A 21,012-nucleotide genomic window follows, 5' to 3' on the forward strand; every position below is an offset into this window, starting at 1 on the left:
CAGAGCTCCTATAAAGAACAACAATAATATATGGATATTTGAAAAATTTAAAAAAGTTTTAATGTTTTTATTATGAATAAAAGATAAATGTTTGAAGTAGATATGTTTATCTTGACTTAAACACTGCTGTGTAATGTATTGAAAGATGACATGAAACCCTCAAATATTTAAGGTATTTATTTATCAGCTAAAAATAAATTTACATTAAATAAAACATAGAAATGAATTTGGTAGAAATATATTTTCTGGAGAGATATCAAAGAAAAGTGTCTCCTTCCAGCAGAGACCTTGAAAACTTAAGAGAGTAGCAAAATACACAGTGGTGTTACTAATTCATTAAATATTTACTTTTTTATTCACTAACAGATTAATACCACACAAAGGACATAGCGAGAAACTTCTTGTCAGAATATGAAAAACAAAAAGTAATGTTCTCCTGTAACAAGTATATATATTAATATATGCTGGTACTTATTAGCTATGTAGACACAACATACTCACCAGATCCACTGACTTCAGAATGACATCCATGCTATAGGTTGTAAGAGGTTGTTCAGGAAATCACCATCTGACGCAGAAGGAAATACACAGACACAGCATACTACTGAGCTTTGAGAGGTAAAGGTATTTACCAATGTTGACATGTTTATAAATATCCCAATTCTAGCTTTCAGCCAGTTGTATGTGACAGATAAGATTTACATATTTAGGTTAAGTCTTTAAAATGTCAACAATACTTATCCATTTAACATGTGCCTCTATTTGTGTGTTTGCACATATGTGATGCACACATGTCATGGTGCAGTTAAGGAAGTTAGAGGAAAATTTACAGGGGTCAATATTCTCCTTCAATCATTTGGGTCTCAGAGATCAAACTCAGGTATTCAGCTTTGGCAATGAATGCTTTTATCCAGTGAATCGCCTCACTGGCCCTAGAAAAATTCATATAATCTTAATTGGAGGCAGATTAAAGTAAGTATATTAAATCTGAAACACAAGTAGTTCAGAAAAAAAATTATTAAGGTTCTAATACAAAAGGAGAATCTTGGAATTATTTTTAATTGCTGTTCATTTTTTGTTACCAAAATGCTTTAAAAATGTTTATTGATTTTACATAAGGATTAAAGTTTAACATGTCTTCAGTAATTTGAGTAAACACATGATAAGAAAAGTAATTTAAATCATTTTTCATTTAAAAAATCTATGTTCTTGGATATTACATCTTAAAATACATCTTTTTCTTCTATAATAATATTTCATACATATAACTTTGACAATGTTAGATGAAATACATTTGAATTGCAAATCACTAACCATAAATTTGTCATTGGACATTTTAAAAATGCTTTTTGTTATTTGCTTTTTTTCATCCTGCCTTTATTTTAGATAAAATTTGCTGATGGTTTCTGTCTTTGTCAGAAGAAATTATAACTCTTATAGTTTTAACAATACAAGGTATAATTACATATGCTCAAAATAAACACATTTCTATAGAGTAAATGGTGAAATTTCCATCTCAAATAAAATCTGTTGTCATCAATTATGAATTTATCCCATCTTATCAGCACAAATACAATGTGCATAGTAGTCCCAAACTATGAGGACAGAATTCTAAAATGTGCTTCTTTGTCCTTAAGCTGAGTTTACAAACTTTATTATGTCAAAATCTTCTATACTTGGCTATGAGAAACAAATGACATGCTAGACCTTATAAACAAATCTTTAGTATGAACTAATAATGAAGAATTAGAATAACTGATTCCCTTTTTATTTTACGTACTTATGAACTTTCATCTTTTATTTTTTTTTATTTTTTGAGATAAGGTTGGCCTTGTAGCCCAGGGCAGTCTCAAACCAGCGTGCCTCTTTGTATGCATCAACATATATGTAATTAATATCTATTGATGCCTAATACGAATATCAGTAGTCATACAGTAACGAGTTGTTTTTAAACATTAATGATGCTGTGTGGAAAAACAAATCAGTGGGTATAAATGAGTTGAAATTTTAGGTATGCATCAAAAGACACACCTATATCCACTGATTTTTTTTCCCATACAGCATTATTTGTGTTTAACAACAACTTGGACTTATATGATTACTAATAATCATATTAGGAATCAAAATATATTATTTACATATAGTATTTCCATATACGATGTATTATTTCCAGCTTTTAAAGTGAAGCTAGTACATGTTTCTGGTTTGTCTTTCTCTTATTCTTTCATATTGTCATTTTGTTCATAGTGAATAACATAATATCACAACGATTCCAATGTTTAAGAAAAAGAGTACTTGTTTACCAAGAAGGCCAAAGTGGTAGTGTCTATAAGGTTACAGTGCTATTGGGTGTCAGGACTATCTGTAACTCTTGGAGCAGTTTTGGGCAATGAAGATTCTGCAAGAGAGAAGTCTGGAGGTTAAGGCATTAAAGGGACATGGTGGTGTCCAGTGAACCTTGGAAACGTTAAAATCATAAACAATTAAAAACTGCTGTTATGTGGACCCTATTGTAATGCCACTCTCTCTCTAGACCACAGATATCAATGTTTTGAAGACTTATTATGGTTTAATGGTAGCATGTAAATATGAAGTGATTTCTGAGGTAGGACCACTTGCATTGGGGGCAGTAGCAAATATAACCTTCCAAGTGACTTGACAGATTATAATGGATTTGTTTCATCAGTATGTAAACCAAGGTTGTGGTGAAATAATTTCTAAGGGAGAATAATTTTCATAGACATGAAGGAAAGTAAATGAAGGAAAACTTTCACACACAGAGGAGGAGATTCGTGTAAATAAATGATACTGGTTCCAGGAACAAAAAAAAAAAAAAATCAGTTAAGAAAACACACTACTGATTCTAACTTCTTCCGTTTCATTTCTATATCACTGCTTTTCCTTACATCTAAGAAATTCCCCATGTGAACTGTGATAAACTATAAGTGCTGTTTTATTCTGATATGATATCACTTGTATCACTTGGACCTTGGGCATTCAGCTAGTGATGATTTCCTCTTTACTCACGCTTTTACAACTTGGAGTTCAGGTTCATAATTACTTAAGGAGTTCAAAATGGTCTGTCACTCTCTCTTGAGCATGTTTGTGAGTTGTGCTTTGGTGGAAGAAAAAATGTATTTTCACCTACTCTACATCTCAATGTGAAGATCCCTGGCAGGTACAATCATGGCTGGGACTTCACCCAGGGGTTATATTAAGAGACTTAATTCAAGTTTATTTTTCAGAGGTTATTGTATGTAATGAAATCCAGAAAGGTGTAGTACTGTGTTAGGAGGCTCCATGAGAAAAGTTCCCTACACAGATTTACATGAAGTAATATTTTCCTTGCAGATTTACCCAGTCTGTGAGTTTCACATGCACTATCTGATTAAAACCTGAGCCACATGCACCTCCTGAGGAGACACAGAAGGCTAGATATGCAGTCGGTGAGGACTGATACATCATACGGCTATCCTGCAAGTTTTCTCCCAGGATTACAGCTGGTATTCTGATCAGTGAAATGTTTTGTTTGTTTGTTTGTTTGTTTGTTTGTTTTCTTAAACATTTCTGGTAGGTATGCTCTTTTGGCTGTTTTTTGTTGGCTATTTTGATCGTACTCTGAATCTCCTGAGACTGCCAATAAGTTAAACCTTGAATCAGAGGGTAGAGTCAACATTCAGCTGGCCAGAATTAACCATTAAATTTTTGTTGGACCCAGACTAGGATAGAGAGACACAGGAAGAAATAAGGAGAGGCTTAGAAGCTTTACAGGTCTTTTCAATCTGGAAGTGTGAAGAGGTAGGGCCAGCTGATCATTCCTCCATCGCTCTGTGGATCTATCAGGTTTTCACCCCAATATCTGACCCCCAAGTATTATTTAATAATAAAACAATATAAGTAATCACTCTATCTGGCATCCAATATGTGGTAAGATCACCTGGGGGTTTTAAAGCCACCACTTCTCTGTACTTCCGTGGCTCACTGGTTTTCCTGTCAAGGGTTTTTCTAGCGGTCTCTGAACCACGGCCCCACACGATGCCTGTACAGCCTCCTGAGTCAGCCACCTAATGCCAGCTCCGTCATTCAGGCAGCTGTGTGCCATCCCACACCATGTACTAGCCGCATGGGCTTCACTTGTCCATCTTTCTACATCTGCTTTTCATGTGGCAAACTGCCTCTTTCCACACTCAGTGAGCTGCTGCAATTATCTTTGGCCCAGGTGTGCAGCACAGTGACATCCCACTGCATCACACATGCCGGGCTCTGGACGTCCCACTGAGACTGTCCTCCCTGCTTGCATAGCTGAGCATCATCACTGCAGCAGGCTCCCCCACACAGCTCCATGTTGCTGCTGTGCAAAAACTAAAAAGTCAGCAGAGCTGGTGAGACACCTGGAAATTATTAAGGAGGAGATTAGATTAGGTTTAAATCTTTCTTAATTAAGAATGGGGAACAATAATATAACACAAGAAGTTAGGATTCTGTATGGTTCCATAAATCAATGGTCTGAAAAATGGAAAAATTAAATGAAGAGATAATCAACTTACCTGAGATTGACATGATGCTGACTATAATTACTATCAGCTTGGTAATTCATGTTTTATTCTAAAAATAGTGGTTTGATATCAGTGCAAAATATGAAAAATTGACTAATAAGATACAATTCTTAGTAAGACCTACTAATGATACTAAGAAAAATATTCACACACAAACACAGGAGTTTAAAGAAACCCTACCATATCATTGCATTATGAACTAAAGAGAAGCAACCAAAGGTTATTAGAAATCCAACCTTACTTAATCCAGTTACTATACAAGAATGACCACGAGATGATAGGCACCCCCAAGGATACACAAAAGTTAACTGAAATCCTGTAGAAATGTCACATTTGAAGAGATTTGAGGAAGCAGTCATTCCATATGGTATACATTCACGTTTTGTGAAGCAGATGTTAAATTCATGGGCAATTGGGAACAGAATTATTCCACAAGACTGGAAAGATTTAGCCACACCAATATTAGAAGCTAGTCCTCAGTTACAATGGTAAACATGGTGTAGAGGGGGAAACTAGGGTCAAAGAACAATGAAATAAGTCTGAAAATATTAAAATTTTCAAAGATCAGCTCATCAGCAAAGGACAGTATACTGATTTGCAAAGACAGTTTAGATTTGGTAATCATACCTTGGCTCTATGTTGAATACCAGCTTTAAATGCTTGGGACAGGGTTGAAGAATCAGGAAAGAGTACTGAGTCATTTAATAAAATTATACAAGGCCCAAAAGAAGCTTTCACTGATTTTTTGTAAAGACTGACTTCAGCTGTAAAAAGAATGATATCAGTTCCAGAAGATAAACAAATATTAATTGAATCTTTGAGTTTTGAAAACGCTAATTCAGAATGAAAAGATTGATTAGGCCTTTAAATATAAGATCAGCACCAATAGATGAATGCATCCAAAATACAGTTGATATTTGATCTGACACTTATGATAATACTTGCATAAGAGAAGTTATTTCTAAAAATTTTAAGAAAAAAAACAAAATGTCAGATGTTTAATTGTGGTAAATGAGCTCATTTGAAAAGGAATTGTAGACAAGACATTCCTAGAAACAAATGATTTTAAGAGAAAAATCCAATATGGATTTTTCAAAATTTTCAAAATTTTTCAAAAATTCAATATGGAATATGCAGAAGGTGAGGCAAAGGACAACATTTTACTAATGAATGCAGATTAACATAGGACAGGCAAGGTAACCCTTTGCCATCATAAAAAGTCTTAAGGGGCCTCTTACAAGCCCTAATGTCAAATCTGGTTCAATCACACCCTGTCAGCATTGGAGAAACTTGTCCATAGATCAATGAAAAGACATAATGCCTGTAGTTAAAAAACATACTGCTCTGGATGACAGAATAGTTTAAGTAGATAAAACAACATTTTTAGGAGAGACTATAAAACAAGTATTTTGGCAAACTTCTATAAATGATCAAAGACCAAAGCCAAAAATACAAATAAATGGCATTGTAATTGAAGGGTTACTAGACACAGGCATAAATGTAACAATAATTTCACCAAAATCATGACATCCAGATTGGCCTCTTCAGAAAGTAAATATTCGTTTCCAGAGATTAGAATTTTATCTCAGTTAAAATAAAATTAAGATGGGTCAAATGTATAAGTCTATAAAGACAGATAAAGTAAAGCCATATGTGGCTAACATAGCAATGAATTTATGGGGATATGATTTTTACAGCAATGGAAAACACAGAAATAAGCCATAAAATAAAGAATGCTTCTGAAAAAACATTAAGAGGTTTTATCAAGAACAGTCACTGATCATTCTGGTCATATATAAGCAGGGCACAACAGCTGTTGATCCTGCAAAGGTACCAACAACCCTACCTTTAAAATAGTTAACTGACAAACATGTCTAGGTTGAACAATGGCCTTTGACATCAGAAAAACCTAAAGGTACCAGAACAGCTAGTAGAGGAGCATCTAAATCCTTAACATATAGAAGAATTGACCAGTCCTTGGAATTCTCCAAAATTTGTCATTAAAAAGAAATCTGAAAAATGGTGAATGGTAACAGATTTGAGAGCTGTTACTAAGGTGATTCAGTCAATGGTCTCTTTATGTTCTGGAATTCTGTTGCCTTCTTTATTACCTAAAGAATGATCTGTTATAGTGATTGATTTAAAAGTCAGCATTTTCGCTATACTTTTACAAGAACAGAAAAGAAAAAATGTTGCCTTTATAGTGCCTACTTTTATTATTCCCAGCCAGTTAAAAGGTATCAGTAGAAAATTCTACCACAACGTATGTTGAACACCCCCACCTTGTGTTTATATATTGTACAACAGCCATAGGAAATAATTCATACACCCTTTCCTCAATGTAAAATTTACCACTGTATCAATGATATCTTACTAGCCGATAGTGGAGATAAAGTATTTGAAGTAAAGAAAGCTTTTTTTTGTTGAAGATTACAAATTGCTCCTGGAAAATACAAAAAGAAGATATATTAATTACCTAGGATATAGGATAGGTTTTAAAAATTCAACCACAAAAAGTACAAATCAGGACAGATAAATTATGAACACTTGTTGAGAGATATTAACTGACTATGGTCCAATATTGGACCAACAACTCAAGAACTAAGTAATTTATTTCAAACTTTACAAGGTAATAAAGACTTAAATATTCCAAGAAAATTATCATTTGAGCATGAAAGAGAATTGGCCTTGGGAGAAAAGAAATTACAGGATGCACATGTGGATCACATGGATCCACAGCTTGATAGTATTCTGTTATTTACCTTCTAAGCATTCTCCCACAGGAATTCTTATACATAGAGAAAATAATATATTAGAATGGATATTTAGGCTACACAAAAAGTAAAAAATTAAAAACGTATTTAGAAAAATTTTCTGAATTGATTCTTAAAGGAAAATTGAGACTTTGCAATTAACAGGAATAGATCCAACAGAAATTGTGGTCCATTTTACTAATGCTGAAATTGCCTCATTATGGGTAAAAAATAACACTGGAAAAGAGTTTTTAGTAAATTATATATATAATTGAATCCTTCCTCATAATGAGGAACAACAATTTCTACATTTTATACTGATGCAAAGAAATCAGTAAAAAGAGGTTATAAGTCAGAAAATTTAAGGAAAATGGGTCAAAGCCCTTATGATTCTGTTCAAGTCAAAATTATATGCTTTTCTCATGATATTATTAGATTTTCCAGAACCTCTTAATATACTTACTGACAGTTAATATGCAGAAAGAATTGTTTTACATATTAAAACCACTGAACTTATTCTAGATGATTCAGAATCAGCTTTGTTATTTATTCAATTAGGAGAAATAATGAGAAACAGAAATTATCTCTTGTATATAACACATATCAAATCATATACAGATCTACCAGGCCCTGTAGCACAGGTAATAATGAAACTGAAAAGCTATTGGTAGGAAATGGGATAAAATCCTCAGAATTTTATAAGAAACACCATGATAAAGGCAACTGCTTGAAGAAAGATTTTTCTATCACTTAGCAACAAGCCAAGGAAATGTTCTACTAGTACTTCATATTATCAAACTCTACAGTTTTCAGTATGTAACCGAAAGGATACTCAAAGAAACAATATTTGGCAAATGAATGTATAATTTATGCAGAGTTTGGAAAATTAAAGTATGTGCACCATACCATAGAAATATATACAGGATTTCAATGGTCACTTCTTTGTGTTCTGAAAGGGCTGGTTATGTGATTACATATTTATCAGAAGTCATGGCCACAGCAGGAATACCTGTATAAATTAAGACTGACAACCCTCCAGCATAGGTGTAATAAAATGAAACAGATTTTTGCATACTATAACATAAAGCATATTACAAGTATAAAACCCAATCCTACAGGAGAAGCAGTTATGGAAAGATCTAATCACACTTTAAAAGATAAGTTTAATAAACAAAAAGGGGTAACAAAGGCCCTAAGAGGTAGATTATAGAATATTTTATTAAGTTTAACTTTTATATGCTATTGAGATAGGAATAACAGCTGTGGGGAGATATTGGAGGGTAGAAGAAAACTGCTGAAGTACATCAGCCTGTACATTTTAAAGATGCGTTAACCTCAGAATGAAAACTAGGATAAGTGTTACTTTGCAAAAGAGGTTTTGCTTTTGTTTCCATATAAATAGAAAACCTTTGGTGACCTTCAAAATTGAAAAAGATTAGATTTGAATAGGAGAAACCTTTTGAATAGCAGAAGCAATAATTCATTAAATATTATGGCCATTCAATATAAAATAACTTATGAGACTAAGAAACACCTTTCATTTGATCAGATGTAACCTGCCAAAAAGAGAAACTCCACAAAGTTAGGGTTGGGGCAGGGGTTTTGGTTTTGTGTTTCCTGGAGAATAACAGTATCCCATTAAGGGATTTAAAATTTACTAGACAAACTATCAAAAGGATACATCATCCAGAGAAATGTCCCAGGAAATAGAGTTAATTTGCCTAATGATATATAGCATATTTACAACAGGATAAAATTTCATAAATCTTCACAAATTTTTGTTTCTGCTGTTCTCTACAAATATGTAAACCAAACAGTCTTTTTGTAGTCCCAATTCAATTAAAAATTAAAGCTGACTGGAGTTGGAGCACAACTCTCTCTTTGTCCAAGGGAGGTAGTTCCAAGTTGGTCTTGGTCATAGTCAAGGAGGAAACTAAGCAAAGGAGATTAGATTCAGGGATCTCATTCTGAAAAGAAGAAAAGGGTCATAGAATCATAGAATTGATAGGAATAAGGCAGATTATTTAATCTATTTTTAAACAAAAAATTAACTATTAGTCTTAAATATTTTACATTGTTATGGAATTTTATATTGTTATAAATTTAAGCTTATTTTTGTTATAACATTATATATATATATATATATATATATATATTTCTATTCTTGTTTAAGTTATTTTTGTATATTGATACAAATTTAAAGTTAATTTCATTATAACATACTGTTTATATGTTTCTACTCTTGTTTAAGGAATTGTACTATGTAGCTCATTTAAAAAAGTTATATAAAAAGTTCTAGTCCTTGAAAGGTATTATTATAAGTTATTTAAGATAATTAAGAAATTCAGGTTAGTAGTTAGTCATCTGTAACAATCAAATTTGTGGCCATGTTAGGTATGTTCTTAAGATCAGATATAGATTGTAGATAAATAGATGGTCTTCAAATATTTCAGAGACCTATGTAGGATACAGTATTTAAAATGTTTTAATAACATAAGGCATTTTACAAAAATGAGGCATATCTGCTTCTGGCAGTAGCAATTTACTTCAAAATAAGATGATGGGCATCAAAGAACCTCCATATGGAGTGTGCATTCATTTGTGGTAATTTAGCCACTGGACAAGAAACTGTCTTTGCTCTGACTTTTAACAGCATGCAGTCCAAATTCAACATGGAGGACACAAAAGAAGGCAACTCTCAAACTTTGCCAAGACAAGGTAGGACATTCCTTCAAAAAATCCCTGCTACACACACACACACACACACACACACACACACACACACACAAAGAAAAAAAAAACCCTGTCAAATATTATAGGCCTGTAGGACTAATATGGGTTCCCCATCTCTACAGAGAAATGTAGGGTGACTGTTGACTGTCCTGGTCCCAAATGTTTCTGTCATTCCTGTATTTGGAAGTGGCTTCCTCTGCCCTTTCTCTTCACTCACATAATTTTGTATCCCTCTTGGATCTTTGATGGGGTTGAGGACTACATAGTTATAGTTAAAATTTTTTCTTGTTATCAAGTTCACAAAAAAAAACTCAAAAAAGAGGTGTAAAGTTTATAAGGTTCAGATTCATAAAACCTTAAGTTTTTATTCAATAAAATGTTTTAAAGTCTAAAAAGATATTTTTAGGATTGTAATACAAGCTATAATAGAAAGTGGTTTAGGTATAAAACCTTGGACTCATGAAGATAGAATAAATACAGAGTAGTTTCTCCAATTTTGCCAAATGTATATTGATTGGACATTGTGAATATAATTCTTACTTGATAATTTTTCTTATTGTACAGAGTTTTACTATGTTAAGTTTGAAACTTTCCCTTTTTACTTAGACTGTACCTGATAATAATTCTTTTTTTTTTTTAGATTCTTGATATTTTATTACTATTTTGTAGACATTAGGAATAAGTTACAAGTGTTATGGTTGTAAGACTCTTTTTTTGTGTGTTTCATTTTTTTTATTTTATATAAGAGATTTTCTAGTCATTTTACATATCAGGCACGGATTCTCCTGTCCTCTCTCCTCCCACCCCAGCCTTCCCCCCCAATCCACCTCCCATTCCCACTTCTTCCAAGGCAAGGTCTCCCCTGGGGAGTCAGCAGAGCCTGGTACATTAAGTTGAGGCAGGTCCAATCTCCTCCTCCCTGCACCAAGGCTGAGCAAAGTGTCTCAGCATAGGCCCTAGGTTCCATTGTATATAATTTTATTGTGTTAGAGTTAAAACTTTCCCTTTTTATTTAGACAACAGGGTGGAAATGTGAGTTATTTTGATCATGCTCTGACACTACTGATACTGCCAATAAATTTAAATCTTGAATCAGAGGGTGGAGTCAACATTCACCTGGCCAGAATTAACCATAGAGTATTTGTCAGACCCAGATTAGGATAGAGAAGTACATGAAAGAATAGGAATGAGAATTGTGAAGAGGTATGATCAGCTGATCATTCCTCCATTGCCCCATGGGTCTATCAAGTTTCACCTCCATATTTTGCTCCCAAGTTTTATTTAACAATAGAACAATATAAGTAATCCCTTCAATGTTTGTTCCTCAAAATAATCTGCCATCATGTGTTAGCTACATAAAACTGTCATTGTCTCCTGTCATTGGTCATCATTCTAGGCAAGGGGTTTGCCATGTCACATAGATTCAGACCAAGAATTGAAAAGTTGGAACAGATAAGGACTAAAGAGCAATGTGCTAAGTATAATGGTCTATGTATATAAGACAAAATATTTGGAGATTGAGGCAGGAGAATCATGAGTTTGCAGTCAGTTTTTCTACAGAATGAGACCTTGTCTCAAAACAAACAAATTAGGATGTGTTGGTAATATCAGGGGAGTTACTTTGCAAATTTTAAGTGGAGCTATTTTATTTGAGGCATCAAATATTCTCTAAGAAAGTGAAAAACAGAAAATTTATCTGCACATAAATTATGGAAAGTTTAATAAGTCTATCATTTTCTTTGGATACTTGCCAAATTCATTAAAGAAAAGAATCCAAAGCATTAGGAGAATTCAACAGGTGCCGTTTGCTATACAGAAGCTATCAACTTCCTGAGGATCCACTTATTAATTGCTGACTTTAGTGCCTGTGCTAATGGTGTCTTGACAAGGACTTCATAATTAAGGTAAAGCAAGGGTCTACAGGATGAGAAGATCTTTATCAATTATATATAACTGACAGAGGGATAATACCTAAAATATATTCAAAACTATTCATAACAGCTAGAAACTGAAAACAGCCTAGATGTACATTAACTAATGAATAAATAATGAAAACATTGCATATTATATAAGGAAATATTCTTCAATTGTTAAATAAAATGAAATTTTCTGATAAGTAGAATTTAAGTTTAAAAAATCCTAATGATTGCTATTACCTGGATTCCCCCACCCCCAAACAAACAAACAAACAAATAAAAAGCCCAATACTTGTGATTTCTCTTACATGTTGGTGGTAGCTTTTTTGGTGTTTGTTTATGTTTGAGATTGTAATTTAAGTATAATGTTTCTCCTGTCACTTGTCTCTTTTCTTACTCCAAACCCTCCCTGCTCTAATTCAAATCCATAGCCCCTTTTTTCATTAACTGTTATTGTATGCATTTTGTATTTGTATATTCACATATATTTTTAAAAATAATGCATCAGGCCCAGTGAGACTCCATTGGAGAAAACTTTTTTCTTTTTGTTTTTTTTTCCTTCAGAGCTGAGGACCGAACCCAGGGCCTTGCACTTGCTAGGCAAGTGCTCTACCACTGAGCTAAATCTCCAACCCCGAAAAAACTCTTTTCTTTGCCTGCATATATCCGTTGTAAAGATCCTCTTGGCTACATGTCAGAGCCTGAGTCAAGTATTCTTTTCAGTGCACACAACCACCTGTACCTCTCTCTATAGAGGAGATAGGTTCTTGATGCTCTCCTTTGGTATCTAAGGATGACAACATCCAACATTCACACATATACACTGATACACATACATATCCGTAATTAAAATCAATTTTTAGAAAAATCTTCTAGATTGTGTTTGTACTTAAAATTACAAAATCTCCTATTTATTGCATAATTTTAGTCTAAATAGTGTGCCACAGAAAGTAACAGCAATAGTCAAATGCCTTCCTTACACAGAAATTCCAGTTAATAAATTCATTGTATAAATTATAGGAAATAAGAACAAATTCAAACTGACTAAAGAAAAATTTGAAATAGCATCAAGCAATTGGAAAAAAAAAACATTGCTAGGATGTTTGGGAAATTTTGCCATAAAAATGGAATTAACACATATAATCACCAGCCAGTTTCAACATTGATTGAGTTATCTTGAAGTAACATCTGTTCCCACTACATTCAAAATATTAATACAGTATTTATACCACAAACACAAAAAATACTCAACATATAGTAACATATAAATTGCATGTTACAATTAGAAATTACAGTAAAATATTGTTGTTTTGCATAGTACAATCTGGGGTTGAATTGCTACAACTCCTTTCTCATAACATATTAATATTCAGTAGGTTTAAATATAAGTATTGTTCTCTGTCATCCTTTTACATATTACACTGTGTCTGGATTAACCAGATTTTGTGTAAATACACATGAAAAATACATCAAAACACAAAGTGTCATTTGTTAGCTTCTCAATTATTATACTGATAAAATTCTACATTATGCTTAGAAGAAATAAGAAAACAACTTATATTTAGAATATAACAAAAACTGTCAATTATGTTCATTAAAATAACACTATTTCAAGTTCATAAAACATGTATTATATTGGTTTTCTCTTCCTTATTTTGAAAACACTCACCTATAATCATATCTGTCCATAATTCAAAATTTTAGAATAAAGTATTGGGAATCACTGATTCATTAATTTCCATTTCCATTGAGTAATATATATTATTTGATATTAATTTTATTTTACCGCAATATTTAATCTGAGCAAAATTCAGTGCATGGAGGAACACATGATTTACAAGTGTGTGTTAAACTCTATCTCATGTATAAATTTAACCACATCCAAGAGATATGAATGTTTTCATAAGTGAACTTCATGATGAGAAATGAAGTATCTAGTCTCAGAAACTATTTTATTTTTATGAGCTTCATGGAATACAGTGAAAGTAAATTAACATGGACAAGATGAATTTTGATTTAATCTTTAAATAAAACTGTACATTTCATTTCTAAGTCCATAAAGGAAGTATTTGAAGACATCATAATCATTTAATTTCAATATTTAAAAAGGAAAACTAAACAAAGCATTTAAACTTCAACAATCATTCTACTGTCTCAAAAATCTAAGGCAAATTTTTAATTTTTCTATTTATTGGGATAAAAATCTATGAAAATGATCCAGCTTTTAAAAGAAAAACAATAACCTGTAATTTATAGGATTTTTTAAAATATTCATGTGATATGAAGTTCTAGAAATTAATTCTACCAAATGAAAATGTGAAAACATACTGAAAGAAAACAAAGTGGATTATTTTTGATTGTTTTGGAACAGGAGAAACCAGCCTCCATTGTGAAAAAAGTTCAAGGACTTTCTACACCACCAAGAAAGTAACTGTTTAGTACATATGTCCACCCTTGTTAAACACACAAAAAGTATAATTAAATTACTTATTACCCCAAAATACATGTTGATGGTTATTTTAAGATAATATTTTGTTGATAAAATATTGATAATCTTTTATTAAGAGAAAACTTGGGTATGTTTTAATAATCTTTGGTTGAAATATTAAAAATGAATGTTTTTGTTTTCCACATAAGATTATTTAATTATTTATAAGAAATGGGCTATAGAACTAAACATAGAATTCTCAACAGAGGAAGCTCAAATGGCTGAAAGACATTTAAGGAATTGCTCAACATCCCTAATCATCAGGGAAATGCAAATCAAAACAACTCTGAGATACCACTTTACACCTGTCAGAATGGCTAAGATCAAAAATACTGAAGACAGCTTATACTGGAGAGGATGTGGAGCAAGGGGAACTCTCCTCCACTGCTGGTAGGAATGCAAGCTTGTATAGCCACTTTGGAAATCAATATGGTGTTTTTTTAGAAAACTGGGAATCTGTCTCCCCCAAGACACAACTATACCACTCTTGGGCATATACCCAAGGAATGCTCAATCATACCACAAGGGCACTTGCTCAGCTATGTTCATATCAGCATTGTTTGTAATAGCCAGAACCTGGAAACAACCTAGATGCCCTTCAACTGAAGAATGGATAAACAAAATGTGGTACATGTACACAATGGAATACTACTCAGCAGAGAAAAACAATGACATCATGAGGTTTGCAGGCAAATGAATGGATCTAGAAAAAAATCATCCTGAGTGAGGTAACCCAGGCTCAGAAAGACAAACATGGTATGTACTCATTCATAGGATGATACTAGATGTAAAACAAAGATGACTAGACTGCTACTCACAACTCCAGGGAGGCTACCTAGAACACAGGACCCCAAGAAAGACACAGGGATCGCCCAATGACTGAGAAATGGATGAGATCTACATGAACAACCTGGATGCGAATGGGAGTAATGAAGGGCAAGGGTCGAGGGCAAGAGAGCTTAGGGGAGCAGGAGATCCCAGCTGGATCAAGAACAGAGAAGGAGAACAAGGAATAAGAGACCATGATAAATGATGACCACATGGAAATAGGATGAAACAAAGTGCTAGAGAGGTCCACAGAAATCCACAGAGATACCTCCACAATAGACTACTGGCAATGGTCAAGAGAAAGCCTGAACTGACCTACTTTGGTGATAGAATAGCCAAACACCCTAACTACCATGCTAGAAATCTCATCCAATGACTGAGGGAAGCAGATGCAAGGATCCAAGGCCAGGATCCAAGGCCAGGCCCCAGGTGGAGCTCCAGGAGTCCAAATGGCGAGAAAGAGGAGGGATTGTATGAGCAAGAATTGTTGAGACCAAGCTTGGAAAAAGCACAGGGACAAATAGCCAAACCTATGGAAACACATGAACTATGAACCAATAGCTGAGGAGCCCCCAGCTGAATCAGGCCTTCTGGATAAGTGAGACAGTTAATTAGCTTGAACTGTTTGGGAGGCATCCAGGCAGTGGGACCGGGACCTGTCCTCAGTGCATGAGCTAGCTGTTTGGAACATGGGGCTTATACAGGGACACTTAGCTCAGCCTAGGAGGAGGGGACTGGACCTGCCTGGACTGAATCTACCAAGTTGAGTTGAATCCCCAGGGGAGTCTTTGCCCTGGAGGAGATGGGAATGGGGGGTGGGCTGGGAGGAAGGCGGGGGGGGGGGGCAGGAGGGGTAGGACAGGGGAATCTGTGGCTGATATGTAAAATTAAATTAAATGATAAAACAAACAAAAAACAAAAAACAAAAAATATTTCAATTGTATTCACCATTTTATATATATATACATATATATGCCATTATATATATATATATATATATAATTACTATTATCATTAAGAAATTTTTCTATTCATTTTACATACCAACCACAGATCACACTCTCCTCCCTCCTCCTGCCCTCCAGCTTCTCCCCGACCATTCTGCTGCCTATTCCCACCTCCTCCAATGCAAGTTCTCCCATGAAGAGTCAGCAGAGCCTGGTACATTCAGTTGAGGCAGTTCCAAGCCCTCTCCCTGCACCAAGACTGCTTAAGATGTCCCACCATAGGCACTGGGCTCCACAAACCCTTCTCATGCACCAGGGATAGTTCCCAATCCCTCTGCCTGGGGTCAGTGTTTTTTGATCTTAGCCATTCTGACAGGTGTAAGATGGTATCTCAGAGCTGTTTTGATTTGCATTTTCATGATGATTAAAGATGTTGAGCAATTCCTTAAATGTCTTTCAGCCATTTGAGATTCTTTTGTTGAGAATTCTCTGTTTAGCTCTGTAGCCCATTTTTTAATTGGATTGTTGAATATTTTGATGTCTAGTTTCTTGAATTCTTTATATATTTTAGAGATCAGCCCTCTGTGAGATGTGGGATGGTGAAGATCTTTTCCCATTTTTAGGCTGTTGTTTTGTCTTATTGACCATGTCCTTTGCTCTACAAAAGCTTCTCCGTTTTAGGAGGTCCCATTTGTTAATTGTTGCTTTCAGTGTGCATGCTACTGGTGTTATATTTAGGAAGTGTTCTCCTGTGCCAATTCATTCCAGACTACTTCCTACTTTCTCTTCTATCAAGTTCAGTGTAACTGGATTTATGTTGAGGTCTTTGATCCACTTGAGTTCTGTGTATAGTGACAGATATTGATCTATTTGCAATCTTCTACATGTTGACATTCAGTTATGACGGCACCATTTGTTGAATATGCTTACTTTTTTCCATGGTATAGTTTTGGCTTCTTTGTCAAAAATCAAGTGTTCATAAGTATGCAGGTTAATGTCAGGATCTTCAATTCAATTTCGTTGGTCTACATGTCGGTTTTATGGCAGTACAAAGCTGTTTTTATTGCTCTAGCTCTATAGTAGAACTTGAGGTCAGGGATCATGATGCCTCCAGAGGTTGCTTTATTGTACAGGATTCTTTTAACTATCCTGTTTTTTTTGTTTTTCCACATGAAGATGAGTATTGTTCTTTCCAAGTCTGTGAATAATTGTGTTGGGATTTTGATGGGGATTGCATTGAATCTGTAGATTTCTTTTGGTAAGTTTGCCATTTTTACTATGTTAAACTTACCTATCCTTGAGCATGGGAGATCATTCCATTTTCTGATATCTTCTTCAATTTATTTCTTCAGAGACTTAAAATTCTCATCACACAGGTCCTTTACTTGCTTAGTTAGAGTTACCGCAAGGTATTTTATATTATTTGTCACTATTGTAAAGGGTGATGTATCATTTTATCATTTGTATATAGGAAGGATACTGATTTTTTTTTTAGTTAATCTTGTATCCTGCCACATTACTGAAGGCATTTATCAGCTGTAGGAATTCCCTTGTAGAATTCTTGGGGTCAGGTATGTACACTATCATATCATCTGCAAATAGTGAAAGTTTGACTTCTTCCTTTCCAATATCTATCTCTTTGATCTTGTTTTGTTGTCTTATTGCTGTAGCTAGAACTTCAAGTACTATATTGATTAAATATGGTGAGAGTGGACAGCCTTGTCTTGTTCCTGATTTTAGTGGAATTGCTTTGAGTTTCTTTCCATTTAATTTGATGTAGGCTGTTGGCTTGCTGTAAATTGCCTTTATTATGTTTAGGTATGTGCCTTGTATTCCTGATCTCTCTAGGACCTTTATGAAGAGGTGTTGGATTTTGTCAAAGGTTTTTTCCAGCATCTAGTGAGATGATCATGTGTGTTTTTTTTTCTTTCAATTTGTTTATATGGTGTATTACATTACCAGATTTTCATATATTGAACCATCCTTACATCTTTGGGATGAAGCCTATTTGGTCATGGAGGATAACTTTTAATGTGTTCTTGGATTTGGTTTGCCAATATTTTCGTGAGTATTCTTGCATCAATGTTCATGAGGGAGAACAGTCTGTAATTCTCTTTCTTTGTTGCATCTTTGTGTGGTTTGAGTGTCAGGGTAACTGTAACCCCATAAAAAGAGTTTGGTAATATTCCTTCTGTTTTTTATTGTGTGGAACAATTTGAAGAGTATTGTTATTAGCTCTTTTTTAAAAATCTGGTACAATTCTGTGCTGAAACCATCTGGTCTTGGGCTTTTTTAAGTTGGGAGACTTTCAATAACTGTTTTTAATTCCTTAGGGGTTATTGATCTGTTTAAGTAGTTTATCGGGTCTTGATTTAACTTTGGTATGTGGTACCTATCCAGAAAACTGCCCATTTCTTTCAGATTTTCCAATTTTGTGGAGTACAGGTTTTTGAAGTATGATCTGGTGATTCTCTGGATTTCCTCATTGTCTGTTATATCTCCCATTTCATTTCTGATTTTGTTAATCCATCTAACTGTAAACCTATCTATTCTCTCTGTCTCTCTGTCTTTGTCTCTGTGTCTCTGTCTCTCTCTGTCTCTGTCTCTGTCTCTGTCTCTCTCTCTCTTTCTCTCTCTCTTTGTCTCTCTGCCTTTTGGTTAACTTGGATAAGGGCTTGTCTATCTTGTTGATTTTCTCAAAGAACCAACTCTTTCTTTCATTGATTCTTTGTATTGTTTTCTTTGTTTTTATTTTATTGATTTCAGTCCTTGATTTCATTATTTCCTGGCATCTATTCCTCCTGGGTGACTTTGCTTCTTTTTGTTCTAGAGCCTTTGGGTTTGCTGTTAAGTCACTAGGGTGAGATTTCTCCATCTTCTTTATGTGTGCATTTAGAGCCATGAATTTTCTTCTTAGCACTGCTTTAATAGTGTCCCATAAGTTTGGGTATGTTGTACATTTATTTTCATTGAATTCTAGGAAATCTTTAATTTATTTCATTTCTTCCTTAACCCATTGGTGATTCAGTTGGGCATTATTCAGTTTCCATAAAATTGTAGGCTTTCTGTAATTTTTGTTGTTGTTGAATCTAACTTTAAGTCATGGTGATCTGATAGAATACAAAAAGTTATTCCATTTTTTTTTATGTCGGTTGAGATTTGCATTGTGATTGACCATATAGTCAATTTTAGTTTAGTCAAAAATAGTTCCATGGGGTGCTGAGAATAAGGTATATTCTTTTGTTCTATAGATAGAAATTAAGTCCACTTAAGTCAAAATGTCTGTTAATTCCCTTATTTCCCTGTTAAGTTGCTGTCTGACAGACCTGGCCATTGGTGAGTGTGGGGTGTTGAAATCTCCTACTACTAATGTGTGGGGTTTGATGTGCAATTTAAGCTTTAGTAATGTTTCTTTTACAAACGTGGGTGCCCTTGTATTTAGGACTTAAATATTCAGAATTGAAAGCTCATCTTGGTGGATTTTTCACTGTGATAAATATGTAATGTCCTTCCTGACCTCTTCCAATTGATTTTAGTTTGAAGTCTATATTTTTAGATATTAGGATAGCTACACCAGCTTGCCTCTTAAGTCTGTTTGATTGGAAAGTCTTTTCCCAGCCTTTTACTCTGAGTTGTGTCTGTCTATGAAATTGTGGTGCATTTCTTGTATGCAGCAGGAGGATGAAAACAGTGATTAAATGTCATGAAGTAGGTGGCAATGCCTTAGCCATACGTGTGTTTTTAGGCCCAAGGGCCTCTTCCATCCTTGTCAAGGGGAATGCTAACCTTCTCTCCTTTTAGAAAACTCTACACTGTATATTTTTTACAAATGTTTATTTTTAATATAGCAGTTTTCATTAATTCATATTATATGAAACAAAATAATATAAAGTAAATATAATTAATTTATTTAAATGCACATGAGTTGCTAGTGTGGGGTATTTAGATTATAAAGGCACAATCAGGGTAAAGTCAGCTTGGAAGGGATTTAGTCTAATTGAATGTCAGTTATTTGATTTGCTGTAATTCAGACTATGTATGCTTGCTAATAGACACAGATGTTAGCCAAACAACTAGGAGGAAGCGATGAGCCATTGGTGGATGATATCTGCAATCTCAGCAAGCCATAGTAAGAAATAACATATTTTCACACATTGGAAAATGTTTAAAAAATATCTGTATGTGGCATCTCTAGTAATTTCCCCCATTAAGAATTTTGCCATGTCAATTCCATATTAAATATTTCATCATAACACATTATCAATTAAAAGAAAATTAACTTTGTTTTAAAATATTTGTTCTGCTTTATAGTATGTACATATACCATGCAAATCATATGGTATTGACTGTCTTATGAAATGAACTATTAATAACATATTATTTTCCTATTCCATATTCACTAGGCAGAGGAATTTCATCCTTCAGCTAGAAGGATTGAATTCATATACAAGATACGGAATTACCCAAGGTGTGAGGCATACAGACAGCCCTAAACTGTAGGGTCTTGATGTTTTCATGATTTATAAAGTTTAGAAACATTTTAGTACTATGTAGACAATAATAGTTTAAAAATGTAATATCATTTAAAAAAGTTTAATTTTATTATGTGGATGTTGTGTGTGTGTGTGTTTATCTTTCTGTGTGAGCATGCATGTGTGCATGGGTGTGTGCATGTGCATGTGTGTGTGTGTGTGTGTGTGTGTGTGTGTGTGAATTCTTGCTGTATCTGTATGAGTGCTTGTCAATGCCAGATGCTATATACTACAGATAAGAATTACCCAATGTGGCTGT

The 21,012-nt window shown here is 34.0% G+C and overlaps 1 long non-coding RNA gene and 1 other non-coding gene across 2 annotated transcripts; both read right to left on the reverse strand.

Moving 5' to 3' along the window:
- Positions 1–501: 501 nt before the first annotated feature.
- Positions 502–6,617, reverse strand: LOC131921958 (uncharacterized). The gene is made up of 3 exons (XR_009382160.1): positions 6,427–6,617; positions 4,548–4,605; positions 502–568 (listed from the first exon to the last, which is right to left on the reverse strand). It is a non-coding gene; the product is annotated as an uncharacterized LOC131921958 (long non-coding RNA).
- A 13,286-nt stretch (positions 6,618–19,903) lies between these two features.
- LOC131922098 (U6atac minor spliceosomal RNA) lies at positions 19,904–20,029 on the reverse strand. The gene has a single exon (XR_009382208.1). It is a non-coding gene; the product is annotated as a U6atac minor spliceosomal RNA (small nuclear RNA).
- Positions 20,030–21,012: the final 983 nt, after the last annotated feature.

Source organism: Peromyscus eremicus, chromosome 11 (genome assembly GCF_949786415.1).
Source record: "Peromyscus eremicus chromosome 11, PerEre_H2_v1, whole genome shotgun sequence".
Taxonomy (NCBI): domain Eukaryota; kingdom Metazoa; phylum Chordata; class Mammalia; order Rodentia; family Cricetidae; genus Peromyscus; species Peromyscus eremicus.